At 45.8% G+C, this 20,466-nt stretch overlaps 1 protein-coding gene across 6 annotated transcripts in view; it reads left to right on the top strand.

Annotated features, from left to right (window-relative positions):
- GLI2 (GLI family zinc finger 2) overlaps positions 1-20,466 on the top strand; it is a 205,431-nt gene that overhangs the window by 99,685 nt on the left and 85,280 nt on the right. Inside the window, exon 2 of one of the 6 annotated variants that reach the window (XM_075093061.1) lies at positions 7,443-7,562. The exons of the other annotated variants lie outside the window; for them this stretch is intronic. The gene's annotated coding sequence lies outside the window, so the exon portion shown is untranslated. The remainder of the gene's footprint in view (positions 1-7,442; positions 7,563-20,466) is intronic. 6 annotated transcript variants of the gene reach the window in all.

The following is a 20,466-nucleotide window of genomic DNA, read 5'->3' as shown; positions in this document are numbered from 1 at the left end:
ATTATTATTAAGCAGCATTGCTGTTTGCCTGGTTTTGTCTGGTCCGCAATTTGCATTCACTTGATGGATTGCCAGGGTCGGAGGTGCACTACTTGGGAAACACTGAAGTGCCGTCTCAGCAAACTCTTAAGAGGAAGGGAACACTAATACAAGCATTTGCCCAAACTCCTTGAGTCTTCTTAGGCTTCCTTAGGCTGTGCTAGATCAATATGACAGTTTGCTAAGAAGCTTTGGACATGCATTCACAAACTCTCTCTATTGGCTTTCTTGGCATGTTATTCAGGAGGTAGCTGCTAGTGAAACATGTCTGCTACCAGCACAGAAGATTTATACATGCATTTTCTTCTCCTGCTAAGTGATTTATTTACTAGCAATAATGCCTTGCAGAGCTGCTTGGTCCAGTTTGCAGAACTCATTATGTCGCCCCTCAACAATCTATAGATGAATGGGATAGCTCTCACTCTCTCTCATTTTTAATCCCTCTCTCTATCCCGTTTTTTAAACTGTGATCATGTGGCTCCAATCCTCCTGTTTAGTGGAGTGAGATGATCCCAAGCTGGTGAACCTGGTGAACATTTCACTCCATACTATGCAGAAAGGTAAGTTGTCTTGTGCCACCTGTCTCTGAGCAATGAAGGGGTTTGCTTCCTTGCTTGCCTTAATTGTAATCATTTGCTTTCTGACTGCTTACTGTCAGTTGCTTCAAATGGATGGGTTTATATAGGAAACAATTTATACAGCTTTATTTCCTGTGATCTACAAGCCCTGCAAAACAGAGCAAAAATGTAATATTCTGAAAGTTTTTAATGGCAGAAACTTTGGACTGGCCTTTACTCACAGAGCACTCAAATCTCTTCTGTTCTCAGGCTGCCAGTCTCATGCTGGTGCCTCTCCGCCTTCCCGCTCACTGGCTGGCTTTATTTCCTGTCTCTCCTGAGCACTTGGTGAGATTCAACTCTCTCACTTCCCGCTGGCAGATGGGAAACTGGCTGGTCCGACAGCTCTCGCTGACAATCTGTCAACCAGGGAGGTTATGCAAAGGTGAAAGGTGACTAGATTATTCACGGTATTATCTGTGAAGCGCTATCAGTGCTCTTCATGTCACTTACAGGAGAAATGGAGGCAGTCTGGGCTCAGATGTGCCAGGGTTTTAGCGTTCTCCTCAAAGTCCCATGGCCCCGTGTGTTGGGAAGGTGCTGGCCTGACTGTGGCAGAGCAGAGCTCCCAGCTCCCTCCATGGCTGCAGGCAGGCTACCTGCAGAGCAGGCAGCAGGACCTCTCCATCTGCGATGCACCGAATTTTCACTTAGTGGTGGGAAGTGCGATTCAAGATTTGCGTCCTTTTAGGGACTGGGGAACCCCGCCCACATCTTCCCACTTCACCCGAGTCTTTGTTTAGGGAGCTGCCTGGCACATTTGGCGGCGCCCCCTTCCCCAAATGCCTGAATGGATATATGATTCCTTGGACATGTGATTAAAAAATGTTCCAGGGCATCTTAAACTGTTTCACATTTTATCAGCCCTGCCAAGTTCTAAGCACACCTTGAATAAATTCATAGTTGGTGGTTGTGGCGTATGTACCTTGGCTATTGTGGGTGGATAAAAAATGTTTTATACCCCCGAGGAGCAGCAAAAGAGCAAGCGAGCTCTGTGCAGTGAGAGGAGTGAAAAAGTTGGATTAAATCATGTCTGTCTGCCTGTGGTTGAACTAGCAATGAGGCATTTTCAATCAGAGGTCAGGGCTGTGGTCAAATTTCTGCTTCAGTTTTTGCTTGCCATAATTTTCCCTCATACCAGATTCTCTGTGAAACTCCAGAAGGACCGAGACACTCTCGGTGTCTGACCTTTTGGAGCAGGACTTTTCAGACAGTCCTGTTTCAATTGAACTTGCTGCCAGAGCATGCAGGAAGGAAGCGACATGTGTTAGTCATACACCCTGGTGTGTGTTTAGCATCCAATTTGTGTACAGTCCAGGAATAACCCAGCATAATTCTGCAAAGCTGGAGTCACGCTTAGATGTTTTGATGTTTGGGCTAGGAGGGGATTTCTTCATACATGAAACAGAGTTTCAGCGCTCAGGAAGGATCAATACCTCCCCCCAGGGACCTCAGTCAATGAAAATATTTTTGCAATAGATGCCGCAGCTCAACCTGCACATGGGCGTCTCAGGCTGAGTGAGTGCATTTCAAAGCTGGAGTTTACCCACCCAAGCCAGACCCACCATGGGTGCACGTGGGCGTCACTGTCCCAGCTTCATGGGCAGCATTGCACCCCAGGGACAGCTGATGTACGCAGGTTTGGGGGGCAGCATGTGCCACAAAAAGCGGACTATGGGAAGGAAGAGCCTAAGCGTGCTTGCCTTACTCACCAGCCTTTGGAACCGGTGCTGGGGGCAGCCGCACCAGGCTTGACATCTTGAAACAACATTAATTAAAAGTAACTTTTTAATCCTTGAGGGAAGAGAAACCAGAAGTGACAGTCTCCTGGCTACAGCCTTTCAGTTTTAATCCCAGTTTTGACTTTTTGCCTGGGATCAACAAGCCACAGAGAACAAAACCATATTTTTAAATGTTTCTTTCAAGGCACATGAATGTTAATCATGAGGGTGGGATTTTTTGTTGGGGTTTTTGATTTTTTGGCCTTTTTCTTTTGTGTTGTTTTTACTGCTGCTAGTCTGGAGGAACTGGAACAGTAGACAGCCTCACTTTACATGGGTATCATTCTGCTCCTGTACCTAGGACAGTATTTCTGCTCTTCAGCAATCACAGCCGTACATTGTGTCTGGCTAATTTTTGGGATGTCAGGCTGCTGTGCAGGATGGCTGGTCCGTTGCATCACATGAGTATGGTGCTGGGATGGTTTCTGTGAAGGGTCCTTGACTGTTGTACTCTGTGGTGGGAGGGACTGGGATGAGCCACTAGTTGGATCCATGCAGTTGGTTATCCTTAAAAATAGGCTTTTTGAAACCAAACTGGAAGGAAAGTGATGCAAGGGGGGCAGGAGATACTGTTTCTCTTCTTGCTCTAAAATTCCACCCTGTTTTCCCTCTGACACAACATACTAGTCAGCACATCTGCTCCCTCACAAGGACCTTGGCCTTTTGGCAACTGGGAACACTTTAGCAGACCGTCCCTTGTCAGCTACCTGTTAGAACAGCAAGACCAGGATTTCCAAATAAGCCATTGATCCAAAAATGTGTGTGTGCAGTACCACAATTAACATTCCTTCTAAGCGCCTTGCATTAAGCATCTCTATATGTGTCTTGAAGGAAACCTCTGAGAGATTCTCCTTTATGGAGGAGTTATAAGAGATTTCTTATGGCTGAGTTCACCTATAGAAAATACAGAATTGTAAGTCTATGTAGTTCAAGAAAGAAACTGAATTAGCCAGACCCAGACAAGAATAAGTTAACAGTACTCACTAAGGAGCCTTGAGTGGAATTAGAAAAGAGAAAAATGGCCTGCTGATAAAAACAAAAGCCTAAAAACTGGAAGAAACCCTTCCTTCCCCCATCCCCATCTAATCAGTCCAGGACAGAGCAGGAGCGGGGGTAGGAGGGAACACAGGATCTACTTGATGCCAGTGGTGTATCTCCTTCTTTATTTGACCCTCTTTTAGAAGAATGTTTAGCAAAGCTGTTTATTTTGCATAAACCCAAGTAATAACGTGGCCCCGGGTGACAGGACCTGAATGAAGATGACAGCAGTTTGATTTAACGATTAGCCACCTGACCCGATAGCACCTCTGGAATCTCAGCTGCAGAATAAATTCCCATTCTTCCCGCATGGGCTGCATGTTAATCACGGGAAGAAAAGCAAAGGGTGGTTGCAATAGGGCCATTGTTCCTGGGGACGAAGGCTTGAAAAGAAGCTGCCCGTCCCTGCCTGCTTTGTGCTGGCTTCACGCTGAGTCTTGGACACTCAAATTTCTTTTACTGCTTCTATATCCCCCCTCTGACGAAATATTGGTTTCCAATGGGGCAGATTCTGTCGGATTCATTCACCGAGGGACTTGTCTTCCCCCTGAATTATCACTATGTAATTTCTAATATTTGTTTCAGCTGAAAGTCAGCACTGGCAACGCAGGAGTCTATTCTATTTGCAGAGTTAGCAGAGCAAGTCGCTGAGGGTTCCCTGCTTTTTCCAAACATTCCCTAAGGCAGCTTAGCAAAGTGGTAGGGCTTTGTTTTGAGGGAAACCAATTTGGGGAAAATCTTGCTGTGCTTTTTGTTTCCTCCCTCCCCTCCCCCTGCCCTCCCAACTCTTTCAAAGCCCCTGCATTAAGTGCAGTTGTAATGGTACAACCCTCGCCGTAGCAGGCTAATATTCACTTACAGTTCAGCCTTCTAGCTTGGTAGCACAGGGAGAGATGTGGCAAAGGGGAATTAAAAACTGATTGCAAAGTCAATGGTTTAAAGAGTAATTACAGAGTTATTAAAGGTTATTATGGGGAAATGTTCAGCTGAGCACCGATTAGCATTCCTGATACCTCAAGTTCACCATGGTCTGAGGTCACAAGTGAGAGGAGTTGTAGAGGTCTCTGCCGCAAGGGGGTGGAAGTGGCTCCTAGCCCTGCAGCTCCTCTGGGGCTTGCAGCCACGGCCAGGCACTCTCTGCCTGCCCCCTGCCTCTCCTGGGGCCACCAGCTCAGCCGTCATCTGCACCTTGGGATCATAATCAGCTCCAAACTACACACTGCCATGCTCTGCCCAGAGCAACACTCACTCGGGTTAGCTTGTGGCTGGTGATCTTGGCCAACCATTTAGAGCTGCCTCAGTCCTGCCCCACTTCCTACCCATGCAAAATCCTTCAGGTGCCATCAGGATTCAGCTCTCTTACAACACGGGTGGTAGAGGGCTGTGTTCTGCTATCTGCACCTGCAAATAATTTTGGAGGTTAGAACTCCCAGCAGGCAAATTCTTAAATCCAGCACCTCAGCATTGCCCTTGCATGGTCACCACGATGCCCTTGCATGGCCGTGTCACCCCAGTGCCCAGAGCTGCTGGGATGGACATTGCTCAGCCCCAGTAGGAAGCTGGCAAGGCCTACTGTCCCTCCAAACTGTAATTGTGAAAGTCTTGAAGAGCAGCAGGAGCAAATGGTGTTGTCTCTTGTGTGTTTGTGTTTGTCCATATGCAGTGAAAAATCCACAAATCAAAGTCAGTTCTGTGTGCAAAAAGAGTGAAACACTGGCCAGAGTCCCTGATGTTTTATAGTGGGGAAGGCCAAGTAAGTATTTAAACAGATAAAACACACATGTAAAATAAAACTAGGTAAAATAAAACTAAGTATTAATGATAGTATTAGCAAATTATAAATATTTAGGTACAAAGCAGGTACCACTCTCATTGCTCAGGCCGTTGGCTTCTGGTCTGTGCTGCTGTTTGGATTTTCTTTTGAGCATTGAAAAGGGCATTAATATGTTGCCAGAAAATATTATTTCCAAGGTAAATTAAAAGAAAAAACAACACAAAAAAAACCAGAAACTGGCACAGCAAGCCAGCAGGAGCCCTGGGATATGTAGAGTCAGACCCAGCCAGAGCCCAGTATCGGGGCAGGAATGTACTTGTGCTTGAAAGGGAGCGATAGACAAGCACATCCAAGGCAGGTCTCTGGGCCGGTGAGAAGGACTCAGCCTTCCTTCTTGGGTAAAAGAAAATGGGGTTTGTTTTCAGGTTAAAAAGAGGTGTATTTTTTAAAAATCAGGGATGATAAAAAGCTACTATTTTTTCCCCTCTGAAGGTGAAAAGCACTTAGTTTGCTTACCAGCTGACACCTCGGGAGGAAAACACTACTGCCTTTTCACCACGCTGCTCCCTGCATGTCTTCCCCAGACAGACAGACAAGGCACGTCCCGCCAGCCCGGCCAGCTTCTCCGGGGATTGCAGCCTGTCCAAGGAGGGAGGCTGCGCTCTGAGTCTGTCCGGGCAGCTGGTATTCATTTATGTTTTACAAGAAAGCCTCTCACTACAAATAGCTTTTGCAGATCTCTAAGATGTCGGAGAAGGATAGGGAGGGAGGCCGTGTTTTTGGCTGCACGGGGCTCACTTCTGCACCGTTGCTCGACACTAGCCTCCATGTTTTCCCCCTCATCAGATCTGTGCTAGTCTGCTGCTGACGGGGGGATTTTCACACCAACGTGACCAAAGCTCATCCAAACACATTCAGTTAATTCAGTTGATCTAATTATTCTTGTAGGCTGTTTCCACCCTCTCTTCATAAATCCTGTGACATCTGAGACAGGGAGTGGTAGAGGCAAGACTTTGTATCCCAGGCTTTCAAGGCCCAGCAGCAGCAGCGATAACCAGGCATCATGGCTGGAGTGTGGTGCACGATAACTGCTTTACATCTGAGCTAGGGGTACTTCTGAGGCCATCAGGTTTGCCAAAATATCAAGGACTGAAGCAGAGCCTCTTGCTGCTGGTGCAAAAAAGTGAGCTCCCAGACCAAGAGCTGGTTTAGGGCCAGGAGACAGAGGTTTGCAACACACTGAGTGAGCAAGAGGTTACCCTTCAACAAGCAAAATACCAAAAGAGAAGGATCTCCACCTGCTGCAGGCATCTGGGAATATTTCTTACCTGTTTTTTTCCCCTACTGATGGAAAGAAGGGCAGCCATGAGGTAGCTGTTATGTTTAGCTGACCAAAAGACATTGGAAGTAAGAAAGACCTGACTCAAGCAGGCATTGCCATTAGTCCAGCTGGCTACCTCCCAGTCTCCCCACTGCTTCTGCGCACCACTGTGCCATGTCGGGGAGGGGGGCCCCATGAAACATCAATACAGGAGCAGCAGCTTAGGTGGAGGTCTAGGTCTGTCTGCCCTGGCTCCAGCTTCGGACAGGGCAAGCTCCCAACTGCAGGGCAGGTGTGTAAGCAGCTTTCCAGTGGGGTTCTCACAGCCTTGCAAATCTTCCAGTTCAAGGACTGTCTGAATTGCAGGTGGCATCGCAGGATTTTTCTTCCATGAATTTGAAGAACCATTTTCTGAAATGGTATAACCTTTTTGTGTGAGCACCATCCTACAGCGAGGAGTGCCACAGCTTAGCTTTGCACTGCACAAGGGAACACTTTTGGTCATCTTAGCCTGCATCCCTTCTGTGTTATTTGGTGGATTGCAGGTCTTACATGGGAAGAAACTGAACTAGCAACCTGTAGCGCAGTCTCCATTCCAGCCACAACTTGCTGAACCTCCTTTGGTTGGTGGTTTTTTTTGCAAACTGATAAGTGTAGGTCTGCTCACTCTCTGCATTGAACCTCATCACAGGAGCAGAGCTCAGTCCGCCAGACCTGAGGCTTCTTGCTTTTAAGTGCCAGAAGTAGGAAATTAGTCTCTCCAGGCCTCCTGAATAGTCAAAGGAGAGAAAAAGCCTCCCTCTGGCAGGAGAGACAGGCCACCCAGTCTGATCCCCTCATCTTTCCTCTTTCTTTCTGCATTGTCTTTACAGGGAGACTCTTTATGTAGAGACCTACAGGGTTCAGGTGGTGTGATTGTCACCCTGTAAGATAAACAGCTCCTACCTGTGACTTTCAGAAGGACTGAGGGACTGGGTGCTTCTTGGTTTTTGGTGAGTTCCTACTAGCTAAGACAGGGTGCTGTTCGGTTTTTTTGGGGTTCTTTGTTTATTGGGGAAGGGGTTGTTGAATTTTTTTTTTGGGGGGGGTGTTGGATTTTTTGGGGGTTTTGCTTTTGGTTTTGGATTTATTTTTTCTAAGAAATGGGTTCAGGGCACATCTTAGGAAAAAGACCCCTCTGGTCAAGTACTGGTGATTGCTGGTCTCCTCTGAGAATTCAGGCTATACTGTCTTTTCTGTTGGCTGCTAACAGTATGTAGTCCTGTATTCATAGTAAGCCAAATATATAGCTTCATGGTGGGAGTCCTTTCTGCATGGCTTGCCCTTTCTGTTTGTATTTTGTTTGCAGGGGACTTGCAGTCCCTCCCTCAGACGTATCCTCCAAGGAGCAGTATGTTTTACCTTAGAAATAAGATGCAAACACAGAGACATGTTCCCTGCGTAGTTAGTAACACTGATGACGCTCAGCGGACTGTGCGAAATGCCTGGGGCCGTACAGAGGTGCTTTGTGCGCACTCGCGACCTGCTGGCTATCCACTTTTTCCTTGAAAATATTTTGCGTTCATGACGGTGCATGGGGAAAATGGAGGAGCCGGAGGAAGGGCAGGAGCCAGGGATATTTGGGCAGGCACTCAGCTCATCTCTACCAGCTCAGCCTCGACCTCTGCCTTCTCTTGCCTTACTTGTCCCTACCTGGCGGTGGGGCTGGGAACACAGGCAGACGCCAGTGGGAATCTGCAGCCCCTTTTTGAGTTCAACCCACCCGGGCTCTGAACACAGGTCTCCATGGGTGAATGACCAGTGCCTTAAACAATTGCGCTGCGCTCTCCCGGCATCTAATTACCAGGACAAAGCAGTCTGTAATAATGGATATTACAGAATAGCTTATTCTCCTGGAGGATTTGATCCAAACCCCAATGAAGTCGGTGGAAAGAGTCCCATTGATTTCAATAGACTTTACGTCAGGCTGCTAGTGTGCTGTTGGTTGCTTTGCCGTTAACTGCAATATGTTTTTTCAAAACTTTTTCATTTAACAGAAGATCTCAAAATCATAAAAGATTTACTCAGAGCAAGGAAGTGCTGCCCTTTTCAGAACGACTGTCCCTCTGTCTTGTATTAGGATATCAATTGCTAGGAAAATGGCATCACTTCTGAATATCGCCTAATTTAGCTTTGGTGATGACAATTGGTAGTTGGTTGCATTTTTTCATTTTCCAGTAAGTAAAGCTGTACAGGAATTTCTCTTAACATCGTACCATTTCAGGAGCCTGGCAAAATATTTTATTTGCTTCCTCTGCTGAAAGCATACATGAAGGCTGACATATACACTAAAACACTGTTCTCCTGTGCTTTTGCTGCTTGTGGCTACAGTCTCATTAACATTGCTGCATGTAAAAAACTCCTAAGACTTTTTTTTTATAAACAAAAATTTCCTCATCTGATATTTTCATGAGTCTCAGGAAAAAGTTTTGGTATAAATTGATGGAAGAACAGTGAAAATTTTTATAAATTATATTACATATATATCTAAAAAACATGTAATGCTTTAAAATTCTTATGGTCCCATGGGATACCCTATCACCACACACTAGACTGGGAAGAAATGCTTGTGTCTGGCTAACACAACCCTGTCTCTTTAAATGGACCATTTTCTTTACAACACTAAACTTTTAAAAGTTGATGACATACCTTTACCACTTCCTGGTTTGACCCTGGTTAGCAGGAGGATGTGAGGTGACCATGCCTTAGTGAGGATTTCAGCTGACTGTACAAAACCCAGGGGGTGAGCCTCAGAAATTCTGGGGGAGGTACAGCCTTGACCCACAGGGGGAAGGTATTGGGAGGGATGGTGCACATGCAGGAGGGGGAGTGCTTTGGGGTGCCTGAAGGTGGTGGAGATGTGCCCAGGAGCAGTGGTGATGTACCTAAGAAATGGAGAAGGGGTTCGATGTGGGGACTGGAAAGTGCTGAGAGCCCCAGAGCTGGGATTCCCCTAGGGGAGGAGCTGGAGAGGGGCCCAAAGGTGGAAAAATGGGACACCCATTGTCATCATGCTTAGGGAGATGGTAGAGAGGCCAAAACTGAAGCAAAAAGAGGATATTGAGAGCAGGACATTCAGAGCTGCCCCAGAGGAGGGTGCCTGGGAGAGGGCAGCCGGTGGGTGATTTCCTCCCAGCCAGGCACCACCAGTGTAGGTCACGCAGCTTCTGAGCATGATCCTGTCCCAAAATGAGAATATCACGAGCTACCAAAAACAGAGGAAGAAAGCTAGTACCAAGAGGGAAGTTTTCACTGCCTCTTCATTACCTGGGACGGGGGGGTATCGGCACAACAAGAAATCCCCTTTGATCCCTGCATAGGAGCTCATCCCAACTCAACCAGCAATATTGGGGTGTAAACTTTAAACTACGACCATCCTTGCACGTAAGTGCACCAGTCAGTGCCCAGGCAGTGCATTCTGTCTGCCGGGCAGACGAGCCTGAGGACAAGCTGCACCAAGTACCACGCTCAGCCCACCGAGTCAACTTGGCATGCTGAGTCCAAGAAAAACAGCGTGCTTTGCCGCCAAGAAAGCAACAGCTAAATTTGTCTTCAAACTACAACGATTTGAAGCAGGATCCCTGCAAGGGGAAGCTGGTTCGTCACGGTTCAGAAGATTATTCAAAATGCATGAAATTTGCGTGGAATTTCCTTAATCTGCCTTTACAGGAAAATTCCTTTCCCACTTCCTGAGGGCAGGCCCATATTGTTGAAAGCAGCATTCTTTAACTGGGGGATATCATTTATTATAAAGGATCATGGGTCAAAGTATCTTAACCCAGATCAAGGGCAAGGTCTGTGGGGACTGCCTGGAGCCTTTCGTAGTAACTCACAATAAAGGGCCAATTATAGTGCGAGCAGCTGACACCAAACCCATGCGGTGGCTGCAGATGGCAAATGCACCTACTTGGGTCGTGCATCTTGTAAAGGGAGAAATTACTGTAGGTTCAAATTCTTGAAATGGGTGACTACATCTAGCAAGCTAATTAAGCCTCTCCAAAGTGAAATCCATGTTGCTTAACACTCCCTGTATTTTTCTTAGTAGTTTAACCTTGATATCGTTCCTGGGATTAGAGTGTGATGAAAGGTTGAATTATTCCTCTGAACTCCCACCGTGAGCAGTCTGACTGCATCTGTTCAAGTTCATGGTTTCTCAATATTGGTGTTGCATGCGATGCTCTGAGGGTGTTAGGCACTAAGATTGTATCACGCTAAACTACTGTTATTCACTGGGGATGCAGTCTACTGGTTTGAAAGAGACAGCAGTTCCAGGAAAAATAAATATGGAGGTAGGGAATCCCATGTAATTAAAAGAAAATTTTAAAATTAAGACTTTTACATACATATGCATGCATTTCTGCCCAAGCTTTTTTGAAGAAGTTTGCAAGTAGTGTTATAGTTGCTAAAATTTTTTTTGTAAAGCTAAGGGCAATTTATTCTTCATTTTTCTGTTGGGGAAACTGATGCCCAGCTTGGAAGGGAAGCCTGCCAGAAGTTATTAAATACAAAGGCACATCTCTAGCTCAACCCAAGGTGAAAAATTGCTTGGCGAGAGTATTCTGAAGTATTGTACAGTGCATCTTCTGGCCTTGGGGGTCTTCTCTGGGAGATGACTACTGCTGGAGATGGGACACCAGGAGCCTTGTCTGACCTGGTGGGGCTGCTTGGAGGTTCTTGGGTATTGCTGGGTATTGCAACTGCTGGTCAGGAGGCTGGGAGAAGAAGGAGGAGGAGGACACCAAATGTACCATCTACTTCTAAGCAGTAAAATCTGCTTATTGAGCTGTTTTGGAAAGCCAAACAAAACTGTAGACCCATCTTTAACTCCTGTTTTGGGTGTGCACTTTTGACATGTCCAGCTAACTGGCCAAGCTGTGTATTTGCAAACGCAGCCCTGGTGCACAGAGAGCTCTGCAGGGGAGTGAAGGCTGAGGGAGGGTAGCAATGCGTGGGATATCTGTAGCTGCTTTATGCCAGGCTGTGCTAGGAGGTACTGTAACCTCTCCCTGTGTCATTAAGGCTTATCATTGCCACAGACAGTGATTGGAAAAGGCTTTTTGCAAGGTTGAACTGTAAGCAATAAAACTTGGATTCTGATACAGCATAGTGCACTTAGCTAATAAAAATAGCCTTGGTGTCAAAAGGTTTCTGTAAATGTGGCTGAACATATTAGCAGCTGTTGTGTTCACCTTTCACTTCTCTATAGACCCAGGATGAGGTGAGGTGATAAAAATGGGCTTTTTGTTTCCACTGGGAGCCAAAGTTGCAGAACCTTACTTAGGTTGCTGAGGAAGCAGTCCTGACATTTCCCAGTGCAGACCCGCTCTTTTTCCCTCTTGGTGGCCCAAATATACTCCCAGCCACAATGGGTTCCATCTCGGGCGTCCTGGTGTGGGCAGCAGGATTGCCCTTTTCTCCTGACCCTGGGTGGAGGGCTGGTGATGTGCGTGATGTGGGTGGATGGAGACCTGGCCCTGACTTTCTCACTGCCTGTGTGTGACCAGGCTGAGATGCTTGTGTTGCATCACTTGAAAGTTCAGGCTATGAAAAGAGAGGGATAAGTGTGCTGTGGTAGACATGAGAACACATACAATCACTTTCCTGATTTGAGAGCTGTTTTCCAAAGTCCAAATCTGCCATCCAGCCCCAGCTGGAACTCCGTTAATCCAGTGGAACTGCTTGCAAAGTGTGGTATTACCAGACATATATAAGTGTAGCAAAACTGGACTTACAGCTAATAAATTAAGGGTTTCTTGGGACCAGATGTTGATAAAAAAAGAAGCACCATGTAGTTGAAGGTGAACCTTGATTTGACAACAAAGCATTATTTGACAACAGAGCAATTATTGTCCCTTATTTGCCCAACTATTAACAGATTTCTTTCATATGACCACATAGTCATTTGAGTCAGAGGAAAATGTATTAACCAGTCTACTTACATTTCCCAGTCATGTGTAAACCCCATGGTGTTTGCCAGCAGAGGTGACAGGGGTGCCTGTGAATTGGATTATACTCCAGAGGTCTGTTCTCGGCTGGGAGTTGTGGTCGCAACAGTTTGGTAATAATAATTAGCACTTATATGTACGGACCAAGCTGTGTTTGGTAACTGTTTTGGGCTATGGGTGTGGCTTGTGTTGATACTAGATGAGACAAAGATATGGTAAGAGAAGAACGCACCCTGAGAAATGGAGAAAACCCAGTAATCAGGAAAATTGTTGTGCCCACAAACTCATTTGCTGGCCAGCCAAATAACTGAAAATCTCATAGGGAAGTGTGTGAATAATTAAACATAGGCATAGCCATTTGTGGCCATTGTAATTCAATTAATAATTCAGAAGGGTATCTGCAATAGCCTGTCTTCCCCTTCCTTCATATCATAGCTTCCCCTGCTCTTTTTCTTCCTCCTCATTTTCTTTCCCATCTTTTAGTAAGTGAACATGGCAGGATCTGTGGTACCAGCTGATTCCTGGAGAAATGTGATAGGGTCCTGTAAACGCACCAGTGTGGGTAGTTGTGCCATCACCTCAACCAGTCGCAGCTTTGACAACCAGCACAATGCTGGCACAGTTTATCTGGGGCCTTTCTTTCCTTCCTCTTCCTCAGCACCCCCAGCGATTTTCAAGGTGCTGGTGCCTACCTGGCACTCTTGGTCCCTGAGAAACAAAGTCACTCTTCTTGCAGTGTGGTTTCTTTGTCTCCCAGTTCCTGACCCACATCCCTTCTCCTTTTAAGCGCATGCAGGCGTATTTGCTTACGAGTGAAGAGTTGTGAAATCAGGGTTGGTAATGGGAAAATGCTTATTCAAGTGTTCAAAGGCATCTGCCGCTGGAGTCTTGCTGCTCAGCTGAGGATGTCAATGACACTCTCCGGCAGCAGGTGCCCCTTCCTCCGGACACTTCCAGTTTATACTGATACCTGCCCTTGTGAGGCTAGGTGAAGGAAATTGTCCTCGGACTGGAGGCTGGGAATCTCAGCCTCGATGAGAGCGCTGATGGCTGCTGGCAAGGTGGCGTGGGTGATGTGATATGTGATGATGTGAGTGTGGAGATTAAGGCACCATGGCTTCCTCTGCTGTCAATACAGCCTCATTCACACACATTAGAAATTCACTTGCAATTTTCAGGAGGATATGTGAAAAAGTTCCTCTAAAACGACTCTCAACATGAATGTCACTGGCTCGGAGGACAAGCACTCATGTAGGCCATATTTGAGTTATCAAACCCAACAGCTAGAGGCAAATGTCAGCTTATCATAACTGCTCTGTAAACAGAAATCATCACATAATCTTTTGTCTCACGCACCACATCCAGGTGACAGCTCAGGAAGCCTATTAGCAAATGCCAACACGCCTACTGCACCAGGGTGAGTTATGTGCCTGGGTTAAGCACTGCAAGGGGAGTATGGGAGCCTCAGGAAGGTAACAACAGTGAGTCACCTGAAGTCAGAGAAGTGCTAAGTGATTTTCTCGTGGGAAAAACTGAGATCTAACGTCACTGGAATTGAAAACCTTTTTTTTATTCCTTTAAACTTTCTTATTGAAAATATCATGCATGATAAAAGGAGAGCACAGAGTGAGGGTGCATATACTTGTACCACTCTGGATAGGCATATTACAGTCAGAATTTTGCAGTGGGAAGGTAAATTATAGAAATAACCAGAGCCAAACGAATACCAGAGCCAGGAGTAGAATTGCAAAAATTACACTGCATACTTCAAAGTAAAGTGCTTGTACTAATAGCCTGATAGCAGTACCAGTTTCAAAGTTAGAAGTGTGTTGTCAGTAAAACACAGTGTTCACAGATGTTTTGATCTGCCAGTACTACATTTCTGAAGAACTTAATATGTCCATTTCTGTTGTTGCCCTAGTTTGGCGGCCCAGTACACGAGCAGTTGTGGAGATCCCATCCTGAAACAGTGCAATGAGCCCCAATAAGTGGGTCAAAGCAAATCCAAGGGTCTTTCCCAAGCGTCTCCTACCAGGACGTCTGGCTGCTTTTCCTGTCCTGTGCTGCTCTGCAGGTGTTGCTACATTGCAGTTGTTGATTTTATGCCAGACCAACGCTGAAAATGAGAGAAAAGTCCAATATGATGCTATATTCATTGTGCAGTGGCTTTCCAACTCAGTCAGTGCTAACGTCGCTTTCAGCAGAAAGCTAATTAATAAATAAAATGCTAAATGATATCTGAAGCTGTTTGCTATAGGTGGTTCCCCATCTTGCAGATCTCTCAAGTTAGCTTGAAGCTATCAGTACACATCAGCCGAGCTCTGAATTGAGAGTGGGGAAACAACTCCTTTTTCTGCTCACTGAGGACAGATGCTAGTAGAGGTACATCCTGCAGGATCACCCAACCTGAAGTTAAATGTGGTCTTTTACAAGTGGGGAGTTTGCTGTGAGTGGTAGATAGAGGATTTTTCTTTTTTTTTTTATAAAAAAAAGACAATTAATTAGCTACAAATTAATAAAACCATCCAAATTTATTCAAAACATGAGGTTGCAGGTGCTTGTTTCAGAGTCCTCTATGTCCTTAAGAATATTACTGCTGTCACAAAACTCTTTTGGTTGGTGTCACCTTTTTGTCCTTTCTTTTTGTGCATCCTTAAATATTAGATGTTTCTTAATAAGAGGGCCTCTCCAAAGTTGATTGGAGGGTGAAGGTGTTGTGATGATCATTAGATTGTTTCAGTGCAGATGTCATTTGATTTATTTTAGCTTAGCTTAAGGCTGCTTACGTTTAGTCCCCCAAATTGTCAGTTTTAACCCAAGAGAAAAAGGTTTGCACAGGTTGTCTTAAATAACAAAATGCACATAAATGAAACAGCACAGTTTTTGTGGTTTGATCTGGCCAAAGTAATCTGCTTCACTTCCCAAAGTTATGGGGTAGATTGACTGGCTGAATTAATATGGGGAGTGATACAAGATATTTGAACTCTTGCCAGTTATTTCATTCTGCTTTTTTCCCAGCAGTAAAATGGATTTGTTCTGAAACCTGGAAAAGAAAGAAATAAACTTGGCAGATGTAGCCAGTTTATGATTTATTCTGAGTTTGTAGCCTGATCCAAACACCACTGAAGTCTATGGAAATCTTTTGGGGGATTTCAAAAGGAATCTCATCAGGCTTTTGATTAATATGCTGGGGAGTTGGGGGGGCACATGTTTGGGGCTGAGAGAGTCTTGCAGAGCTCATCTTTTTACTTCCAGGGTTTACATTCTCTTGGTGTACATACTTTCATGCAAGTGTCTCTCCCTGAACCATATGTATTTGGATTAAAAGGTAATATGAGAAGTGCTAGGAAAAGCTGGAGCCAAGTCCCATTTTATTGCAGGAAGGCCTCAAAGTGATGTGAGGAGGGACAGCATGTCTGACATCTGGGGCTGTGGGAACATTACTTAGCAGTTGCAATAGAGACAGGGGTTTCTTGTCTGTCCTGTTTCCCTCATGTCCACACTCCTCTGCTCATGTGCCAACTCTGAGCAAATTCTAGGGAAAGGAAATGGGGGACACAGGAGGAAGGTTTGCATCGTGTGATCTCCTAGCACAAGCCCCATTGCGTGGGATGCTCAGCAGGCAGGCGTCTTGTCTCGGGGTGGGGGTTGACTGAGGTGAGTGCAAAGCCTTGAGCTCTGGTACACTTTGGATCTCAGTTTCATAAGGCAGCATAAGTGTGTGTCCTTAATCAAGCCGATTAACCTTGCTGAAGCATCTGGAAATAGACATGAGTAATAATTGTAGCAAAATTTAGCATGCAGCATCTTTTACCTTTACAGTTGTCTACAGTGTTTTCTAGACTGGAAAATTTCCAGATTTTTCTAGGATGGGAAAGACCACTATGTGATGTATAGAAAGGAAACAGGCTTTGCATCTTGATTTATTCCTAATCTTATTATCGTGTGACAGGATCAGTTATCTCTCAAGGGGCAGTATTAATTAACGTTTACAAAATATTTGTAGTTCTTGGGGAAAAATGCATCACAGAACTGTGTTATTACTTAAGATATTTATTACATGGCTCCCGAGATATGAAACCTCCTGCTTGTAACTGTCTGTGACCATGTTCCAGTGTACATTGTGAGCTTTTCAACTCCTTTTGGAAAAGCTGGTCTTTTAAAATCTTATTATTTTTCTCTCTCCCCACCCACCCCCCCTAAAGTGGGAGGGAATCACAGATGATCTTTCACATGATTCTTCCAACACCCAGTCATTCATCAGCAGAGACTTAAAGATAATAAACTTTTTGTTTCAGGCAATTACTTAATCTCGACAAACTCCTGTGTTAAGCAGGGCTATTAACTGAGCAGGCCATAAATCAGCGTGTTGCCAGGTGGGTGAGTCTCCTGAACTGCAATCACTCTTCAGGACCTTCCAGAGACCCCTTACAGTCTTAAGCACCCTCATTACACAAGCAGCATGCTAACAACCAGCACTTTGCATGAGCTGCCTGGAGAATCCACTGCAAACTGCACTGGGACCATTTTTAACACCAGGCGGAAAATTTTCATACCACGGCAGGATGATACATGGGAGTTATTAGCCTGCACCAAAACCACAGCTGGGTAAAACAGATAACTTCCTCACCCCTCTCCTTGTCAGACCTTCTGCTTAGTTAAGAGCAGCAGTCTGCCTTATGCTTGGTTAAAAGCTAGGTTGTGCAGTATCCTTTTAGTCTTTATGGACTACGAGTGTTTTGGGAACTGATGTCCTGAAGCATGAAAGCTCCCAAAACTCTTCTTTGAAGGCTACTGAGATGCTGGGTACAAGTGCAAGAAAAAAAATACCCAGCCCTGTAATTTTATCATGACTCTACTACAAAGCAGATATCTTTACTTCCATTTCCAGAAAGGAGTTCGGTCAGAACGCACAGCAGACTCCATATGGGTTTTTTCCAGACTCGATTTGTTCAATTTTACAAATTATATAAACAGACCTTTCATACAGAGGGGAAATTTTTCAAGCCATTGCCTATAGGAACAGTTTGATTCCAGTTTGTTTTAGTGCCTGGAGGAGCATATGCATAAAGAAAGCAAACTTGCTCCTGTGGTTTGGATTGGAGAGGCTAGAAATGCCAGCGCTGCATTGGAAGCACAGCCTTCTCCTGAAAGATTGAGAAAGTCTTTGTAACATGACGGGGTACAGGTGTCCCCACGATGGCAGCAGGCAGCCCTGTGGTGGGGGAGACCTTTCAGGTAGGTCTGTGCTCAGGGCGGGCTGGCATGCCCTTTCGTGTTGGCACTGGCACCTGTGCTTTCATGGGATTTAAGCATCTGCTTGGGAGTTTTTCTTCTGCAAGGCACCTTTCCAGCTCCTGCAAGTTGCGCTGGCTCCTTGTGCAATAACTCCTGGTGTGCTACCTGATGAATTTGGGGAAATGTATTTAGTTTACAATGGATGGCCAGCCCAGCCTCTTGACACATGTAGTTTGGCCAACGCTAGAAGCAGTCATGCCCCCCAGGACCAGCATCTGGGAAGGTGGGCTAGAAGCTCACCTAGCTGAGCACCTGCCCTTGGGAAGGGGTATATTATTGTTCAGTGGGATGCACTCCTCACTCCAGCCAGCCCTGCAGCCACACAAAAAAGCCTAGCCACCATAATGGAGAGTGGTATGACATGAGGATGAGTGGCCAAAAGAGATCAGGACTTCTGTTTTCAGTGGCAGCCTGGGCTGGAAGCAGTCACTGAACTGCAGCCTAAGGGCTATATTTGCTCATTCATACACCAGCAATCTCATGGTAAACTGGTTCAGGGAGCTAATCCAGCCAAAGCCCCATGCAATAAAATTTTAGGTGATGAGTTTTCAACTGGATGAACTCCCTGAGCTGGCTCAGTGTGCAACTGTATGACTGCCAGTGCCCCCTTCGGGGAGGGGTGTGAATGTGTGGCTGGGTGCATAAGGCAGGGTCAATTTGAATGCTAAAAGACATCTCTACCTGTAGACCTGCTCCAAAGGACACAGCTTGGGATGACACTCCTCTATAAGCTTTTATTTGCATGAGTGGAAGGCACACAGGGCTTTTCTAGACTAGCTGTCGGATGAGAAGTGTCGTGCAGAGAGCACTGCATGATAGCTGATGTGCTCTCCCTCGTTTTTCATTCACTAGTTTTGCCCTTTGGTGCTTAAGCAGTCTCCTTGTCTCCCGTCTGAGGCTGCTGAACTTCCCCATCCCTCTGCATCTCACCAGCAAAGATCCTGGTCTTGGTTGTGTTGGATGCAACTTGAAGACTTGGGGTGTCTCTCACAGCTGAGTATTGGAGGCCATGGGAGAAAGGCAGGAGATATTGGGGAATACTCCAGGCACTCAGCAGTCAGCTGAGGTTCACACAATCTCTTTTCACCAGCTGTTTCAAGCGATGTGGCTCCCACTGTGAAATGAGTTTCAATGAGAAATACACAGGTGAATGAAAGAGTTTGCCCTTCATTGGCCTGGTCCCAGAGCAGACAATCCCCTTGGCCAGTTTTGTTTTGGAAATTGCTGCATCAGCTTGAGGTGCAGGCAGTTGCTGAATCCAGGATGCTACTGGCTTCCCAGGAAGCAGGATGATAACAACTTGGAGAACCTTCTCCCCTTAAACTTGTAGGCATTTTTTCTTCCGTGAACGTGTCTTTCTTGAGGGATCTGCAAGTTTGCATAGAAGTTTTTGACATACTGATTTTTCTCCTGCTGCCCATCCAGGCAAGCACACGCTGAACCACCATCTGCTCTGCCTCCACCTCCCTGCCTGCCCCTCGCGCGCCGGGATGTCTTCCTCACTGGTTGGGATTTTTTTTGTTGTTGTTGTTGTTGTTCTTTTCCTTCTTTCCATTCTCTGGCAGCAGCTGTTGGGAGAACAAGCCCCAAGATCCATCTGGCCCTTCGAGCTTACCGGGCTGTGTCTTTTCTCGACAAAGCGGCAGCGGCTGCGCTTTCATACAAGAGTTACATTATATAACAGCAACTTGCTTGAAAAGCAAACTGCCTTTTATTCTCTTGTGCTGCCTTTCTCCCTTTAGAATTGCAGCCACAGCTGAACCACAATGTAGCCTCAGATCTGAGTCAGTCTAGAGGGCTGCTTTTCTCTTTTTCTTTTTTCCTTTTCTTTCTTTTTTTTTTTCTTCTTTTTTTTTCCTTTCCCTCCTCTTCTTTCTGGAGGAGTTGGCACAATCCTGTGTTATTAGGACATAAGCCAGCTTGTTCTAGTGGAATTTCCTGTCTGATTTTAATTTCCCCCTCATTTTTTTTTCCCCCCTCAAAGTGAGACAGAAAAGCTTTTTAATTGCACTGCCGTAGGTTGGCCTTTCGGGATATTATTATTCTTATTAAGTACTTCCTGTTGGGAGGCGGCACATGAGTAGAAGTAACAAGGATCTTGGTGCAGTCAGGGCTTGTGGCCTCTTTGTTTGTTAATAACTGTCAGATTGGCAGCGTCCTCAAAATACATCTTGCCCTGACAGCTTGGCAATTAAGTGATTTTCAAGACTCTCAACATTTGCAGCTCAAGACCTGTGGAATTAATACGTTGCATTAGGCCTTTTGGGTTTGTTTTCTGCCGTTCGGTAGTTGCAGCTCCTCGTCTATCTAATAAAAAGCCAGCACCAGTAGGAAAGTCTTACTCTTGAAATCCTCCGCATGGAGGTAGGAACTCCTGATCAGGTGTGTGGGGGGGGGCAGACTGGCACATCCCAGGTGGGATTTGCATCCTATTGTCCATCTCCATCCCGGCCTCGGTGGCTTACGTTTCAGCAGACTCACCGTACCTGCAAGGCGTCTAGCGATGAGCCTGGGCTGTTGAAGCAGAGGGGCTGGCCTTGACAGCAGCCCTGTGCCGTGCAGCTCAGACACCAAAACCTGGGTGAGTTCTCCGGCAGTGGTGTATGAGTGGAGC

The sequence above is a fragment of the Phalacrocorax aristotelis genome, chromosome 5 (genome assembly GCF_949628215.1).
Source record: "Phalacrocorax aristotelis chromosome 5, bGulAri2.1, whole genome shotgun sequence".
In the NCBI taxonomy this organism is placed as follows: domain Eukaryota; kingdom Metazoa; phylum Chordata; class Aves; order Suliformes; family Phalacrocoracidae; genus Phalacrocorax; species Phalacrocorax aristotelis.
Note: the sequence above shows the minus strand (reverse complement) of the source record. Positions and strands in the feature narration are given on the sequence as shown.